This window comes from Dipodomys ordii, unplaced genomic scaffold (assembly GCF_000151885.1).
Source record: "Dipodomys ordii isolate 6190 unplaced genomic scaffold, Dord_2.0 Scaffold94, whole genome shotgun sequence".
NCBI classification, from domain to species: Eukaryota; Metazoa; Chordata; class Mammalia; order Rodentia; family Heteromyidae; genus Dipodomys; species Dipodomys ordii.
In genome coordinates this window covers 5,561,107-5,580,290 of record NW_012267310.1, presented here as the reverse complement: position 1 = coordinate 5,580,290, position 19,184 = coordinate 5,561,107, and the positions used below count along the sequence as shown (strand labels likewise).

The window sequence follows — 19,184 nt, the reverse complement described above, 5'->3', positions numbered from 1 at the left end:
GTGGTAGAGTGCTAGCCTTGAGCTGAAGAGCTGAGGGACAGCGCCCAGGCCCAGAGTTCAGGCCCCACGACTGGACCCCAAAAAAAAATTATTGGTGTTTCTGAAAATGGTTATCTGAGAAAAACTCAAGTCCAATACATCTAAAATTGTTTCATTCTAGTTACTCAGGAGGCAGAAAGCAAGAGAATTATCATTCAAGGCCAACCTGAGCAAAAATTTCACAAAACTCCTTCTGAACTAATAGCTGAGCACAATGACACATGTGGTCATTCTAGCTATTCAGGAGACAGAGATAAAGAGACTTGAAGCCCAGGCTTCCCTGGGCCAAAAAAACCATCTCAAAACTAACCATAGCACAATAGGTATCATTATTCATACCTATAATCTGAGTTGCAGAGGAGGCCGAGTTCCAGAGGATCATGATTTGCATCCAGCTCAGGCAGAAAAGTCAATGAGATTTCATCTCCAAAATACCAACAAAAAGCTGATCTAGAGGCATGGCTCAAGGTGCTTTACCAGTGAAGCAAGCAAGCAAGCTGAACAAGGAAATGGCCCTGCGTTCAAACCCCAGTACCAACAAAAATTAAATAAGCAAAAAAAAGGGCTTGTGGCATGGGTCCACTGGTAGAATATATGTGCCTAGTGTATATGAATTGAATCCCTGAGACTAACCCCAATGCTGCCAAAAAATTGGTAAAGGCAAAATGAGGCACCATGATTGATCCATGGAATGTCCAAGAATGTGCACCTTAAACATGTGTGCACATTCACATTTGGGACACAATTTAAGGCAGTTGTTACCCATCTATACAGTATACTAAAATAATCTGGGAAGGATCAAAAAGCCATTGTTATGTTAGTGCCAGCCCTAGAGAATCTGATACAGTTGGCTTGGGAAATGGTCTTGGTGCTCTACAGGTTTTTCCAATTTATAGAAGTCAAAAAACCACTGTGATCTAGGTAATGTTATACTGATTAGTGACAACTTTTGCAAAGGTACCGTCAAGCCCATTTTTGGTTTTATGAAAAATGTGAAGAAAAGGTTTATATGTAAAACAAAAGAAACTGAAAAATATTTAAAAATTTTAAGAGAAATAAAAGCAAATAGGAAAACAAAGCAGCAAGCCTATGACACAAACTCTGAAAAATAATCAGATTTGGAATAACAGAATTGCAGAGCAGAAAATAGAAACTTTTAGGTAAAGGTGAATAAAGGAGTCAAGAGCCTTACTACCAGGATCAAGAAATTGAATTCAGCTTGAGAGCCAATTGAGAGCTACCATAGGAGTGTATAAATGGCAACAACATGATGGAAACCGTGCTTGAAAATGAAACCACCAATAATAGCAATAGTAAGGTGGTCAATCCAATATATCTTTAAAAGAGTCATCTTCAGGGAGCTTTATTTCCTTGTTTCTCCCTAACAGGCATTAGATTTTTACTTTTATTATTTATGCCAGTCCTAGGGCTTGAACTCAAGGCCTGGACATTGTGTCTGGCTTCTAATCCTGATCCTCAGATCTTAGTCTCCTGAGTAGCTAGGATTGCAGCTGTGAACTATCGGCACCCAGCTCAAACAAGCTTTTCAAACTGCAATGATGAAGTAAATACACCCACAATAAGGAAATGAAAAACTAGGTAATTGAATTCTATTTATGATTCAAGTTTACAAGCTAAACTAAGGTAGACCTCAGTTGTTGGTATATGTTTAAAGATTGGTGAGAAGCCAGTGTCTCATAACCTGAAATCCTAGCTACTCAGAACACTGAGATCTGAGGCTCACACTTAGAAGCCAGTTTAGGCAGGAAGGTCCAGGAGGCTTTTATCTCCAATTAACCAGCAAAAAACAGGAAGTAGAGCTGTGGCTTAAGAGGCAGAGAGCCAAGCTTGAGTGAAAAACCCTCTTTGTAAAGTGCTACTAAGAACATTATCCTGCTTCGAACGACAGCGAAGCAAGATGGCAGCCACCACAGGCTCAGGAGTAAAAGTCCCTCTCAATTTCCGCCTGTTGGAAGAACTCAAAGAAGGCCAGAAGGGAGTAGGAGATGGCACAGTTAGTTGGGGTCTGGAAGATGATAAAGACATGACCCTTACCAGGTGGAGAGGGATGATAATTGGACCTCCAAGAACAATTTATGAAAACTGAATATACAGCCTTAAAATAGAACGTGGACCTAAGTACCCAGAAGCGCCCCCCTTTGTAAGATTTGTAACAAAAACTAATATGAACGGAGTTAATAGTTCTAATGGAGTGGTGGACCCAAGAGCCATATCCGTGCTAGCAAAGTGGCAGAACTCCTAGAGCATCAAAGTCGTCCTGCAAGAGCTCCAGCGCCTGATGATGTCTAAAGAAAACATGAAACTCCCCCAGCCGCTGGAAGGACAGTGTTACAGCAACTAATTGAGGAAAGCCCCGCCCCTCGATTTCCGGGCCTCCATCCTCTACAGTAGTCAGTTTCTAGATCCATCTGTAGACCTTCTAGTACTGGAAAGGAAGCTCTGTTCGAGGCAGTTCATCCTAAGACACTGTACATGATATTAATTCTGTCCATTTGAAATATATGAGTTGTGACAACAACAACAAAAAAGAACATTATCCAGCCGGGCACCAGTGGCTCAGGCCTGTAATCCTAGCTACTCAAGGAGGCTGAGATCTGAGGATTGTTGAAGCCAGCCTGAGCAGGAAGTCTATGAGACTTTTTTTTTTTATTGTGAAAATACCGTACAGAGGGGTTACAATTACATGGGCAAGATAATGAGTACATTTCTTAGCAACCATTGTTGCCTCCTCTTTGTTTCTCCTTCCCATCCCTTCCCATCTCCCCCTCTCCATGAGACTCTTATCTCCAATAAACCATGCAAAAAAACCCACAAAAACCTGGAAGTGGTGCTGTGGGTTGAAGTGATAGAACGCTAGCCTTGAGCAAAACAGCTCAGGGATAGAACCTAGTCCAGAGTTCAAGCCCCACACTCGGGGGGGAAAAAGAATATTAACCATAGCTGGGCACTGTACTCCCAGATACTTGGAGAACAATAGGGAGATATGGTTTGAGGCCAGCCTCACTAGATGCAGTAGCCATATCATCAGAGGAGGCTGAGATTGGCAGGATCATGGTAGCAGACCAGTCTAAGCAGAAGTACCAGAAAGACTTCATCTCCACAGAGGAAAGCAGGATGTGTGATATGCACCTATGATCTCAGTGACAACAGGAAGCCTAAAGTAGATGAAGCATAGTTCAAGTACATGTCAGGGCAGGAAGTAAGAACCTATCTAAGTAACACTGATCAAGATGGATTATATTTATAAACTGATTTATTGATTGCTAACCATTTTTACAGTTACTTAAAGATAATAAATAATAATAAAGCAGTAAAAAGCAAAGTTAAAGATGTGATACAAGTAGAATAGGTAGAATATCAGCCTAGGAAGTATGAGACCTGAAGTTCAAGCCGTACTGTTGCCATAAAGATTAACAGAGGCAATATCCAAGCACTTGCTCTTTTCTCCCCCACCAGTTTCCTAGAATTATAAATTATGCATCAAAAGAGCTCTGGCTTATATTACAAAAGTATGGAAGGAAGGTTTGGAACTACTGGTATCCCAGGAAAGGCAAGTCTTTTCAACTTTTTTGCCTTTTCCCTGCTTTATTAGATATAGATTATTTTGACACAGCCCAAACTGTATTTATAACCTGTGGATTATTAGACATTTAGGTTGGGCATTCAAAAGAACTTCCTACTATAAAAATCATTGAAACATCTAAAGAAAGTAGTTTTGGCGCTTTTCTATCATTCAAAAATTGATAACCAATTCACTTCTCACTTCCTAGGTATATTATTTTAGATGAAGGAATCTTGGTAGCAATGATTCTTTACCATCTGTCCAGAAAACCCATAATAAACAACCATAGAAAGGCAACCACCATCTCTCTAAAGTGAACTAAGCACAAGATTTAATTTGTTCATGTGCAATAAACAGTTTTCAAGGGAGACTCTAAAGTGAAGATTTTATTTCTCTGATCCTTTTGATCTCCTTAGTTTAAAGAGAGTACTGAGATAAGGAAGTGTCTAAAGCTACTACCAGACAATCAGGGTGGAAAAACATGTAACTGTATCCAGGAATTATTGTTTTAAATCTTCTTTGGCTCAAGATAATAAAAGGTGTATCCCTTATGAGCTTTTTTCTAACGTTGTTTGATATAAAAATCCAACTTGTAGGATCTGTAGCACCCAAATGGTGAAAAATCCAACATTCAGTGGGTAATTACTCTTGGGACTCAGATCCTGCTGCCTAATGAGGATCCAAAGTCTAAGTCCAGTATATTATTTCGAAGTTTCAAAGGTCAGGTCACTTCATGATTATGTTTATCAGAAAGCCAAGATCATTATCACCATGGAATAAGGCAACCAGATCTGAAACAGATTTGATCAGTAGCAGTGCCCACCATGACTGGCACTAAGAGGAAATTACAGCTCTGCAACCAAGGTAGTTAGAGTAGGGGCCCAGAATTGCTATATGCATCCCCCGTCCCTGATGACATGGCAGCATGCACTGGGACTTGAAGAACTCTTTAATGCCTGGGAAAATAATACAATGAGATTAGTGATTCTGTGAAGGAGTATTTCAGAACAGGTCTCAATACCTAATGTTGGTTCCAAGGAATCCATAATGTCTGGTCCTTAAGGTCAGTTCTCTTACAACAATAACTTATTAAGCTAATGCTTTAAATTACTGAAATAACTATTAGTTTTCTTCACTCAACCTTTCTACAGAAATGATACTTCTCTGAAAAATATTAATTTTAAATGTCAATGTTCTCTTTGAAAACACTAAACATATACACAAGGAATAAGCAACTTTGTAACAAAAGAACTAACTAGTGTTTCAAAAATGATGTTTCTTCTACTTACATGAGATCACGCTGCATATATGTACATATAAGAAATCAAAAATAAACGTTCCACACAGGTCTTGTTTGTAGTCTACCTTAAGTGGGGAAAATGATCACTGCTGAGCCTTAACCAACTAGGATGAGTGTTTTGTTTTCTTTTGCTTTTTAAAAATTTTTATTTTCTTGTAAAGATGCTGGAAGGCAAGTTGAATGAATGAATGGCTTCACTGCTAGGCATAGTTAGGAGCTATGAGTAGCTTCCACTCAATATTCAACTATGTACATTTTTCTCTATGAAAATTGGGTCAAAACTATTTCAGAAGGAAAAAAACAAAGCAAGCAAAAATAAACAAAACAAAAACAAACTGTAGAGTAGAGAGTGACAAACAAGAATCGCAGAAAGAATCGGGAATCCCAGGGGCATCTGCTTGCAGTTCATTTCTGGGCTGTAACACTATCTTATTTGTATTTCTAAAGTTTTGATTTGGTTGCTATGCAAAGAATAGATTTTGCTGGAAGAAAATATAGAACAAGTCACTATTACCATATGCAGGTTAGAGAGGACAGAATATTGAAACAAAAATATGGAGAAAGATTAAACAAAAGTGGGGTGTACTTTAGAGGCACAATCAATAGAATTTTCTGATTTGAGGTGAAAAAGAAAGCCTGAACTCTAATTTCAAGACATTGTCACTTTAGCACCTGGCTCTGGCTTCATGATAAGAAAAAGAGTATGGAGACCAGCTACTGTGTTCCAATAAACAATACTGAGTTATTGAAAACTAAAAACTTTTAAACTAAGTATTAAATAGGCAATTTTATATACACATATTTTTCTTAGGGATGAGTCAGGGCTACAGATGTAAAGATGAAGTCTTAGGAAAGAGTTACATAATATAAGAAGAGAGCATAAATAAGAATAAGAATAAGGTCAACACCAAGGAAAGGAACAGTCAACTCAGTATTCAAAGGATGGGCAACAATGTCAAAGAAGTTTCCCATTAGATGACAACAAAGTGTTTTATAATCCAAAAATCAAGTTCTTCAGAAATGAGAGACTTAAAATACTTGGATAAAATATTGCTAGGTGAAACCCAACTACACACCAAGTATTAGGACAAGCAAATTATTGATCGGTGAACAGCACTTTCATGAAGCAGAAGAGACGGCAAAGAATTAATAGAAAGAGAAAAGCTGGAAAGTGAGGATATTTTTCTATAAACCTGGAAATATGAATAGAGGGAATAAGTGATTGGCAGGGTGAGGATATTTTTAATATCCAAGATAACAGAATACATCTCTAGTTCAATAATTGAGGAGGAGAAAGGCCTTACTTCCAGAAGAATGTCTTAATGGGCTCTGTTAAAATGCAGGCATCAAAAAAGGGAGGAAAATGAATGGAGAAGGTGAATGAAGGTAACTATGGGTGAAGTAGCTTATTTACATATATGAGAATAGAAGAATGAAACCTGGTTGAAATTGTTTTAGAAGGGGGAAGGGAGAGGGATGGATGAAGTAAGTGTGATGAGGATACATCGTATATATGTATGGAAATATCACAGTGAATTCCCCTCTCATGTACAATTAATCTATGCTAATAAAAATTGTAAGAAAGGAAAATGTGAATGAGATAAAAAGATCACACGGATGGTGTAGCATTCTGCCAGACAATTGCAACGTAAATTAGTGAGGGTCTGAGATTTGTTATAATGAAGAATGTGGAATATACCCTGAAAATGAAGGGATATAAGCATATGAGCAGTTGGATGATGGGTACAGAAGTATTAATGTCATGTGAATACATTGGAGCTTTATTTATAGAACAAAATAAAATGATAGAGTGAGGGCAGAGAGTGAGTTTGAAAAATTGGTTGGAGATGGTCATGGTTATAATTGCAAGATAACCACTATTTTGAATGTTGAGTGGGAGAAACAGAAGATGACCCAGGGGCATACAACTAGGCAGACTTAGCAAAGATAGCAATCCTAAGTCCAGTCCTATAAAATTGGAAATAGATAATTAGGTAGGGAAAAAGTTAGGAACAAGTCCTTGACCTATTAAACTGTATAGAGCATTTGGGCAGTTTATTAATTTAGTTGTTCATATACCAAACATTTCAGTGTTTTTCCAGGCTCTATTTTAGGGAATTAAAATACAGCAGTTGCAGATGTAGCATTTGCTTATATGGAGTTTAGTCAGAAATCAATAAAGCTAAGGATGGAAGGTGATGGAAGAGACCCCATGGTAGTTCTTGTATAAGTATGATGGCCTTCATCTTACTAGCAGAGAGAACCAATCAATTGAGAGCATTTGGGTGATAAAATGTATTTACACTATTCATTAAAAGCTGTCCATTAGATTGGGTATATAGCACCATGTGTTAGAACGTTTACCTATTGTGTACAAGCTTCTGGGGCCAGGCACTGGTGGCTCACCCCTGTAATCCTAGCTACTCAGGAGGTTGAGACCTGAGGATCATGGCTCAAAGCCAGCCCAGGCAGGAAAGTCCAAAAGACTCTTATCTCCAATAAACCATTCAGAAAACCAGAAGTGGTGCTGTGGCTCAAGTGGTAATACTGCTCGCCTTGAGCTGAAGAGCTGAGGGACAGTGCCCTGGCCCAGAGTTCAAGCCCCACGGCCAACCAAAAAAAAAAAGTTTCTGGGTTCCATACCCACTATCACAACAAATACACACTGTTGTAAAGGAAATTAAAGCAAAAATGATTAAGCTAAAAATAGTGTTTTCACCATTTTCCATTTATTCACAGAAATACTACTGTTGGCATATCTATTGTTTCCTTAATGCACATAAATACTTATTAGATTCCTTTATACAATTATGACCTTACAATGTGGATTGTTCTGTAATATGCTTTTTATTTGATGTACTTGGACTCAATTTTCACATAAGCACATATAGACCTAAAAACTATACACAAGGGTTTCATTGTGATATGTCCATACCTGCACATAATGTTCTTTGATTATTTCTACCCTTCTAATGTATATTCTTGTCTCCTCTCCTCACTTCTTTTCCCTTCTTCTTCTTCGTTCCTAATAGTTCTCTCTTGACTTGTTTCACTTAACAGCAGCATTATATCTTTGTTTACTTAACTTCTCATCTATTATTAGATACCTAGGATACCTAGTGTGTAACTTAAATATTTAAACAAATTCATTCCCTCAACACTGTATTGCTATTATTTCCTTCTATCATCCTTGCAGTTTCAAACAGCACTGGGTTGGTTTCATATATAATTATTGTATATTATATATAATATTAACGATCCTCTTCTAAGTGTGGAATTTCTGAGACAAAAAAATCATGCAATTCTCAAATTTTTTGCCAGTCCAGAGCTTGAACTCAAGGCTAGGGCTCTACTACCACTTGAGCCATAACTTTGCTTCTGGCTTTATTGGTAATTTGTTGGAGATAAGAGTCTCATAGACTTTCCAGATAGGACTGGCTCTGAACTGTGATAATCAGATCTCAGTTTCCTGAGTAGCTAGGATTACAGGTATAAGCCACCAGGGTCTCAGCTGCAATTCTCAATTCTTAAGAATGTTTAGTTAAGTAGGAAGCTCCTCTTATGTTCTGTTAATAGCTTAATGCTTATACCTACTTTTTAATATTAAGTACTTGCTTTCACTCTAAATTCATGGATATTTTTGTAACTTGTTTAGAGATTCTACACTCAAATCTTAAGCCTAAAGTCAGTACAGTTATTTTTATTGTTTTATTTGTATTATATTATTTTTTTCATAATAACCACCAGAATCCATATATTATAATTTTTGATGAGGTATATAATGAAGCAGAACAATATCATATAACTCACACTAAAATAGTTTATCATGTCAAATATACAGACTACAACTCAAGCTGTCTACACATGGAAAATAGTTGAGTGCAGTGCTTTCCGATGCACCCCCTGTTGAGATAGAAGACTGCCACTGAGCTCACTAAAGATAAAAGTAAACAATAATTTTCAGGGAAAAAATAGCATCTTTATTGGATAAGTCAAAACAGTTGGACTTATTACTGAGTTACCTTTCAGACAAACAATAAAGGGAAGTCACAGTTCCCACATGCCACCCGAAAAGAGCTACTTCTAGAAGGCTTACAGGAAGGCACAAATGTGAAGGACTTAATGAACAAAAGCTAAAGCTCTTCCCACACAGTTATCAACTCAGTATTTGGAACACAAAAAGATTACAAGTTTTTCTTTTGAGTCACTCAAGGACAGAACCTCCTCACATTAGATAAAGGACCGAACCTCCTCACATTAGATATCCCTCCTTGCAGAACGGGGAATGGGAGGAAAATGTTATCTGACAACAATAACCAGTTTGATAAAAATGAAAACAAGCATCCTAGGTTTCAATAGTGACAGTTATTACAAACTGTACAACTTCTCAGAAATCTTAACTATCTTAAAAATCAACTTTTTTTTCAGACCAATTATACAAAGGCGCATTTAGCACACACAGAAACACTGATTTCAGATGGAAAGAAACCCAGGCACAAGCCATTTACAGAATGTCATAAAAGTGAAGTGTAGCTAATGAGCCCTTCACAATGGTTTGCATCACATTCATTTCTGACTCTGCCTTCGTGGCAGCTTCTGTTCAGAAAAGTCCATCCATTCCACGTAAATCTGGCTGCTCTCTGCTCTAGTACCAGCATGTTAGAAAGCTCAATTTAAATCAAACTTAATCACTTCTGCCAGGCACAGTGTACTTTCTGGCTCTCCTCCCCCACCCACACATTCTAGCATGACTGTTTCTTGCATCTCACAGCCTTCCTCCAATTCAGCCATACTCTAATTGGCTGGCTTGGGATTCCACTGTCACTCAAGCTAAACCCTAGGCTCATTGAGGGAATTGAAAGCTGAGTTTGCAGTTTGCATTTGGTTCCCAAGGTACATATTTCTTGGCCTTTACAAAAAAATTACCTTCTATAAGTGGCCATAGAGAAAGTAAAATACTGCATGAAACAATACCTTAAAATACTGCAGATTTTTTTCAGTTTTCATTGTTTTTTTCCCCCATGTTGGTGGTCAAGAAGGGGAATAAAGACCTGCCTTCATATTTTCCCATTAAAAACATGAGGCATGTCGGGCACTGGTGCCTCCTCATACCTGTAATCCTAGCTACTCAGAAGGCTGAGACATGGAAGGGCTTGGTCCAAAACCAGCCTGGGTAAAAAGTCAGTGAGAATTCATCTCTTTATACTACAGTAGGTGCTAATCCTTTTTCTAGGCAGGGAAAAGGGACGCATAAGAACAGAGTAGTTGGTGATCACCAGTGGCTCACATAATCCTAACTACACATGAGGCTCCTGGCTACTCAGGAGGCTAAGATCTGGAGGATCATATTTTGAGATTAGCTTGAGCAGAAGAGTCGGCCAGACTCAATCAACCAAAAAGTAGACTAGAGGTATGGTTCAGGCCAAAGAATAGAATAGTAACTGAAGCAGTAGGCTCCTAGCTGAGCAAGAAGTGAAGTGAGCTCAAGGCTTTGAGTTCAACCACAGACATACCCTACTTACAAAAACAAATTAAAAAAGGAACAAATTAGATTTCACTTTTATATAAAATACATCTCATTGTTTTACTCTTACATAAAATACTATCATCTTTTCTCTTTAAAAATATTTAAGTATCTTTGTATAGGCCATCCTATGAACTATATTAAGTGATTTTCGATGATGATGATGTTAATTTAGTAGGCCATCTATAAGTCCAAGGATATTATACGTTTGAGATTTATGTAAGATTTAATGTCTTCAGATTTTCCCTATTCTTAGATAGCTATTCATTTCCCTTGCACTTAGCTTTTTAAAAAATAAGTCACTAAAATATTGTTTTACAGATGGAAAAGTATCATTTCTTGAGGAATACAAGTTTGCTAGTAACTGTAAGCAGATCTCAAATTTTTTGAACGCTCATTTATTCATCTCTAAAGTGAGAAAGTTGAACAATATATTTTATAAAATCTATGTATGCATGCATAATGTAATGAAAACTGTAAGTCTTCCTATTAAAAATGATAATTTAATAACACTAAGATTTTTTGTACAAACAGTATCTCTCTTTGCCCTATCTTACTATTCTGTCCTCTACTTTTGTTCTGATTAGGACCTAAGAAAGGTTAAAGCAATATATACTAATGTCCTATATTAATAAATAGGTTAGGAGGTAAATAAGATGTTCTACAATAAAAAATATCCTTGGTAGTCTCCACATTATTTTTCTTTCCAGCCAAATCCATAATCAAACATTCCCTGAACAAAGTTGTATTTCCTATTTTCCTTCTATTCTTAGTGACTAGCAGATGCTATAAGAGAACACAATGCTTTATCACTTAAAAAGTCAACAATGAGTCAAGCACTTATGGCTTGTGCCTGTAATCCTAGCTACTCAGGAGGCTGAGACCTGAGGATAGTGGTTCAAAGCCAGCTGGAGCAGGAAAGTCCAGTAGACTCTTATCTCCAATTAACCACCAAAAAATCGGAAAGCAGAGCTGTGGCTCAAGCACTAGCCTGAGCAGGAAAAAAATCTCAGAGACAGTGCACATTTCCTGTGTTCAAGTCCCAGAACACACACACACACACTATCGGTGGAATATGTATACTATGGATCCAGTATAGGAGACTGAATATTTATCTAGAAATTTTAAAATATGAATGTGTGTATATATAAATCAATTCAGACGGAAAACTCAGCTATACCTCTTAACTTTAAAGCTTTCAAGTGCTTTTCACATTTTTGTTTTCTGTCCTTCAATAACAAAATCCATGCCAATGTGACAAGGTAGCACTATTTACACTGAGACACTATTTATACTGAAGGAAATTTGCTATCATATCTACTTCCTTCACATTTATCCTAAACAGTGGTCGAAACTAAACACAAGTAGATATTGCTTTAGATTTCTACCTTGGAATAAATTATTTAAATAAACATCCAAGTGCTTGGAGATATAAAGAAAAGATCAAGAAGTGTTGGAGGCAAACCACACAGGATTAGAAGTAGCTATAATTAAAAGAGATGCTTGAACATACTGACATTTAATGAATATGTAAAGTTTTATGCAAGTGAACATTCACAGTTTTTCTCATTGAGTCGGTAACTCTGGTACTGTGAATCTGATACAACTACCACTTGGTTTAAAAATGTTGAACAATTCAATAACAATTCAACTACTTGACTATATTATGCAAGTAGTAGTATTTTAATACAGCAGTATCATTTGCTACAATATATCTGAATGTCTTAAGCAGATCTGATTATGTTTCCAGAAATACATTACATCTGGTCTGGATTTCTCTCCTGTAACTGTTATTTTTATTCCTCCCCCTATTTCTGATATTATTTAAGTAACACTACATTATTCTTTTTTGTGTGTGCCAGTTGTGGGGCTTGAACTCAGGCCTGGGCATTGTCCCTTAGCCTTTGTGCTCAAGGTTATTACTCTAATACTTGAGCCACAGTTTCACTCCAGCTTTTATGATACTTAATTCAAGATAAGAGTCTCATGGACTTTCTTTCCCAGGGTAGGTTTGAACCGTGATCTTCATATCTCAGTCACCTGAGTAGCTAGGATTACAGGTATGAGTCATTGGTGCCCAGCCTACTTCATTATTCTTAAACTAGTCCTGTGAATGAACCCCTCTTCAACTCTGATGTGTAAAGTCATATCATATTTTTAAAAAACAATCTGGTGGCACCGTAGCTCAAGTGGTAGAGCTGCTAGCCGTGAGCTGAAGAATACAGGGACAGCGCCCAGGCCCAGAGTTCAAGCCCCACGACCGACAAAAAATTTTTTAAAAAATTAAAAACAATCTGGTCCACACCAAATAATCTTTTTAAATTAACTACTAATTTGCCTAGGATTAAGAGTTTTTCTGTGACACTAGATTTTCAATGCCCACATAAGACATGCCATGATAAATGAGCCACATTAAGCTGACTTTCGTGCTGTTTAAATCAAAACCTAGGTGTCACCCTTGACCTCTCGTTTTCCTCCATTCTTTAGATCTATGTTAGTGAATCACAAAGCTTCTACAAAGCAAACATCCCCTGAACTCATACCTCATCTAACATCCCACCTGTAGTCCCAGCTAGTATAACCCATATCACTCATCCATCACCTGGGCTAACTATGATGGCTGGTGATGTGTTTCACTTCCAACCTTATCTATTTACAAAACTCCCTAGTCATGACTGTGAATCAAACATGATAATATTTCTACTAATATTTCCCATTTCATCTCCTAGTTGTCACAATCCTACCTATCTGATTAAACTATGCTGTTATTCCTATTTTTCAAAGATGCTCAGGTTGATCTTATCAGGTCTATTTACTGCTGTCTGACAAAATAATAGGTAATTGTATTTTTATTAATGCTTCCTGTATATCCTATATTCTAATTATACTAATTATTAAAATAAAAATTATTGTTTTCATTAAAGAGTACCAGCCCTGAGCTCTGATCTTTACTATATCACACGGAATGAATTAGGAGGTCATACACTGTCATCTTTCTTTTCAAGATATGCTTCCATCACAGTACTTCTGGAATCATTTATGATTTTTCTTTATCTGTGTATTGCACTCTCTGGATTCTGAGCTCCAGTAAAAAACAGAGCAAGAAATCTCACTAGTATATATATGGCATAGCTAAGTTGATAAATTAGCTTTATCTTGAAACATTTCCATCCACCTCTATACTACTACCTCTTCTGCTTTCTGACACCCATGAGAAAATGTTCTTATTCACTTGTGTTTGATCACATAGTTTTATTCCAAAATAAAAGCTAATACATTGTGTAAGAAATACACTTGTAACTGCCCAACCAAAATAGTTTACTCCCTTTTAAAATTATGAAATCGGGGCTGGGAAGGTGGCTCAGTGGTAGAGCGCTTGCTTTGCATGCTAGAGGCCCTAGGTTTGATTCCTCAGCACCACATAAGCAAAAAGAAAAAAGCCTGAAGTGGCGCTGTGGCTCAAGTGGTAGAGCGCTAGCCTTGAGCTGAAGAGCTGAGGGACAGCGCCCAGACCCAGGGTTCAGGCCCCAAGACCGCACCCGAACAAAAAAATAAATAAAATAATGACAATCATACATATTAGTCTGTTTGGGATAGTATGTTCTTTTTTCTTCTTTTTTTTATTGTGAAAATACCATACAAAGGGGTTACATTACATGAGCAAGGTAATGAGTACATTTCTTATCAAGCATTGTGGCCTCCTCCTTTGTTTCCCCTTCCCAATCCCTTCCCATTTCCCCCACCCTACGATGCCCCCTCCGCCTTCCCCCCCCCACCCCCAGACTCAGGCCAAGGTTATAAAGTTCATTATTTTTTTTATTGTGAAAATACCATACAGAGGAGTTACAATTACATGGGCAAGATAATGAGTAGATTTCTTATCAAGCATTGTTGCCTCCTCCTTTGTTTCCCCTACACAGATAGACTCTAGGTTGATTTCAATAAGTGCCAATTTTACATTTTGGAAATGTATTAATATGACCCCTTAAGTTAATGACTTTGAACTGTATTGACAAATTTTCTCTGATAAATGAATTGATATAGTAAAGAGTATTGTGTAAGTTTTAGACATTTTTTTAGCAGTCGTGGGGCTTGAACTGTGGGCCTGGGCACGGTCCCTGAACTCTTCAGCTTAAGGCTAGCACTCTACCACTTGAGCCACAGGGGCACTTCCAATTTTCTTGTGGTTAGTTGGAGATAAGAGTCTCATGGACTTTCCTGCCTGGGCTGGCTTTGAACCATGATCCTCAGATCTCAGCCTCCTGAGTAGCAAGGATTACAGGCATGAGCCACTGGTGCCTAGCAGCAAGTTTTAAACTTTTGAACACCTTATGTTGATGTACTACAGTGTACTTTTATTTAAGTATTTGGATAAAATCATGATAATTTTAAAGAACTCAAAGTTACACAGAGCTCTGCTAAGACTTAAATAGGAGGAGATTAAGGAATAATTCAAAATCATAAAGCAGCCAGATATAAAACAGTTCATGACTAAATAAATTAGCCAGCACTGTTTTTACAACTGGTCCCAGAGTAAGTAGTGAAAAAAATTAAAATGGAATAAAAGACAGTACGTGTTTTCAAAAGAAATTTTGCTATACATAGAAAAGTAAAACCATAATCGGACAATTTCAAGGAGTCTCGATTAATATTGAGACAACAACAACAAAACAAATTTTCTTACCGATACTCAAAGCTCTTCTAAGATGGTGAAAGATTTTTTAAGTCTATTGTAATAGTAAAGTCTCTCTCCTAAAGACTGATGTAAGTTGTTAGAAATTCATATCAAGAGTGAAATCACTGATATTGCAGTTTTGGCTAAGAGCAGTTTACTTATAGAAATATACTACTCTTCTGCTTAACCTAGTTTTCAAAATAAAGCAGGAGGCAGAATAAGATCCCCTGAGACTGTACTATCCTTGCACCTGTGAGACTTAGGTATGACTTACTTTAATATCAGCCTAACAAGGAAGTACCTTCACCAGCATTACCCAAATATTGGGCATCACAATATGGTACAAAGACTCCACTTGCTAGGTTTAGGATAGGGTAGACTTTGCCCAGGAAAATAGTGCAATGTTGCCAAAATCCAAGACTGAGCAGCTCCTAATGTATTTCATCCAAAGACCTGCATGTAGAAAAAACTTTAGACTAGTTCATGGTCAGAGTATGACATATATTCCCAGTCTATCCGACTTCCATTAGAGCAATTATTTCATGTGCCTACTTGTAGCATTTTGGGGTCCTAAGTGCACTTCAGCAATAGGCTTCCCATGGCAGGGTAAGTCTTGGTTCTATCGCAGTGCTGTACAGGTCATTGAAGATTATGAATTTAGAATGTGACAGTTTGATGGCATTCTTGCTCACATGTGTGACGCAGGAGCCAAAGGCTGATCTATCCACAGTGATACTGCCTGAAGCAGGGCAGACTTCCACTGTGCCTGATTCAGGGTGCAAAATCTTGGATGAGGCAGCTTGGACTACCTTAGCTCAGAGACCTATGGAGACAGACTATTCTTTCTAGATCGTTCCTATTTCTTTCATTTTAATTTCTTTCATTTTTTATTTATTTTGAAAGGTATTTTTATTATCTTCAAGTAGTTATACAAAGGAATTGCCATGCCACAAAGCAGTATATGAATACAATGCATCTAGATTATACCAACAGTGTGTCTGAGAGAAATCTGAGTTGATTTGGCTCTAATACTGAAAAAGTGATAACACACTCACAACAGACCCCTAGCAAATCTAGACCCAAGTGTCTTCTATTTCTGAAATGGTTGCAGTGACTATTGGCTCAGCAACCTGCTTAGAATTTCTGGAAAAACAAAACCAGATTAGGGAGACAGTGAAAAAAATTCTCTTGTGCCCATGTGATATAATAAGCTAATCAAAACCAAAAGCTTTCTGGAAAACCATAATCTTACCTAGAATTTAAAATAAGGTGGTAGAGTCTGGCGATGCCACAGTCAGCCTGGGAAGAACTCTCAGATAAATTAAAGTACTGTTTTAAGGAAACTCAATGAGCTAAAGAAAAATACAGAGAAATAGTTCAGTACTTTAGCAAAGTTACCAAAAAAAACTGTAGAAGTTAAAAAAATTAAAAGAAAGTTCTTGAGGTAAAAAGTATATTCAGTGAAATTTAAAACTCAGTAGAATTCAATAGCAGGATGGATCAGACAGAAGAAAGAATGAGTGACCTCTGAGAAAAGCTGTTAAAAATAAACAAAAGAAGCAAAAAGAATAAAAGGGAATGAAAAAAGATGATGAGAACTTTAGGGCAATCTTAAAGCAGCAAATGTTCAGGTTATTTCAGTTCAAGTAAGACTTGAGATTGTCAAAGAGTTGTAAGTTTATTCCAAGAAACAATAATAAAATTTCCTAAATCTGGAAAGGAATTCAGATACAAGAAAGTCAAAAAGACACTGTTCAAATTTAACTCAAGCAAATATACCTCAACACATCTAAAAATCAAGGTATCACATGTGAAAGGTAAAGAAGATCCAAGAGCAAAGAAACAAATAATAAATATAGTATCCCAAATTCACCTGACTACAGACTTAATCAGTAAAAACCTTCCAGGCCATAAGAAATGCCATGAGATTGTAACAGTATTGAAGGAAAGCTCTGGAGGGAAGAGCTAGGGATAAAGTCAACCAAGAATATTGTAACCAGAAAAGCTATCCTTTAGAAATGAAAGTAAGATAAAGACATTCCTCAGGCAAGCAAAACCTGAGATACTATATCTATAGCCACCAGACCTGTTCTATAAGAAATGTTAAAGGAAGTTGTTCAAATGATAATGAGTAAAAAGAAAACACAGAAAGGCATAAAACTCACTGATAAGAAAATTACACTTTTAGGATACTCCAGTATTTTAGTATATTTCATAAATGATTAAATATATTGTGTAAGAAGACTAAAATTAAGGCAATTAGAAATAATAGATTGATGGGTCATGCATTCATTATTAAGGAAAGACATAAAATAGGTTATCAAAAATTCAGAATGTGGGGAGGAATGGAAGACATTGGAAGAGTTATCATATTTTTCGCACAATTCATATTTTTTGGGGGGGTCCGGTCATGGGGCCTGAACGCTTGGCCTGGGCACTGTCCCTCAGCTCTTCAGCTCAAGGCGAGCACTCTACCACTTGAGCTACAGCGCCACTTCCGGCCTTTTTCTTCTTGCTCATGTGGTGCTGAGGAATCGAACCCAGGGCCTCAGGCATGCAAGGCAAGCTCTCTACCACTGAGCCACCTTCCCAGCCCTCATATTTTTCTCATGTTTAGTATCATGTCAAATTTCTATCACTTCAAAATAGCTTGTTATAATCAAAAGATGTTTTTGTAAGTCTCATAGTAATCACAAAAAAATCTGTAAAAGACAAACCAAAAATGATAAGCTGGGAACCAAAATACACTATTAGAATAATTCACTAAGCTAAAATAAAAAGCAAAACAGACATGAGCTAAACATAACAAGGACACAAGTTATGGAATTCCAGTAATAAGGCTCTCCCTATCAATGTAAGTGGATAAAATTCTCCAACTAGAAGACATAGTGAGATCAAATACATTAAAGACTAGAATCAAATTATGTATTGTTGACAAGAAACTCACATTGTCTTCAAGCACACATAAATTGCAAGTAAGTAGTAGAATAAGGTATTCCACCCAAATGAAATTCAAAAGAAAGCTGGAATGCCTGTACTAATATTGAATGAGAAAGATTAACTCAAAATCAGTAGAAAAAGACAAGGACCCCAAGATAAGGACTCAAATGTTTTTTTTATTTGTTTCTAACATATTTATAAGATGATTTCTTTGTTGCTTTGTATGTCCCTCCCCCACGGAATAACCCCTGTTTTCAGTGTATTTGATGTTGGTATAATTTGTGGAGGGGAAGGGAAAAAACAAATTGTTTAAATAGGGATACAGGTGGACCCATTGCAACAATGAGATGTACAAGATGTTAGGTCGAAAAATGAACTTTACAACTTTGGCCAGGGGAAGTGGAGGGCGAGAAGAGCTGGGGGGGGAATGGATAGGAAAGGGAAACAAAGGAGGAGGCAATAATGCTTGATAAGAAATGTACTCACTACCTTGCCCATGTAATTGTAACTCCTCTGTACGGTATTTTCACAATTAAAAAAAAGAGAGAGAGAGACAAGGAAGGTCATTATGTAATGATAGTCAATTCAGCAAGAGTAAATAAATATTCTAAACTTATACCCACTACATAGGAGCCACCAAATATACAAAATAAGTATTAGTAGATCTAAGAGAGAAATATATTCTAATAAACTAATAGTTGGGTTGTTTTAACACCCAATTTTTAGCAGTGGACAGGACATTCAGACAGGAAAAAATAACAACATAGAACTAGTAGAATTATCTCCTGGACCAAATGGATCATGTTCAGAACATTGAATCCTATACTACAAAAATACATGTTTTTACATCATCACACAGATTTTCCCTGAGATAAACCATATTATAGGCCACAAGTCTCAATTATTTTTAAATGGCTAATTTTAAAAATTAAATAAAACTAAAATGGGAAAATTTAGATCAAGTATATTTTCTCATCTCAATGCAATAAAACCTATATGTAGATAACATGAAAATCCTTGGGAACCACACTAACACCACAAAAAGAAACAACCTACTTTTAAAGTACCAGTGGATCAAGAAAGAAATCAAGAAACAAATTTGAAAAGTCCTTAAAATAAACAA

General features: G+C 36.9%; 1 pseudogene; it reads left to right on the top strand.

Annotated features, from left to right (window-relative positions):
• Positions 1-1,937: 1,937 nt before the first annotated feature.
• On the top strand, positions 1,938-2,401 carry LOC105993296 (annotated as a pseudogene).
• Positions 2,402-19,184: the final 16,783 nt, after the last annotated feature.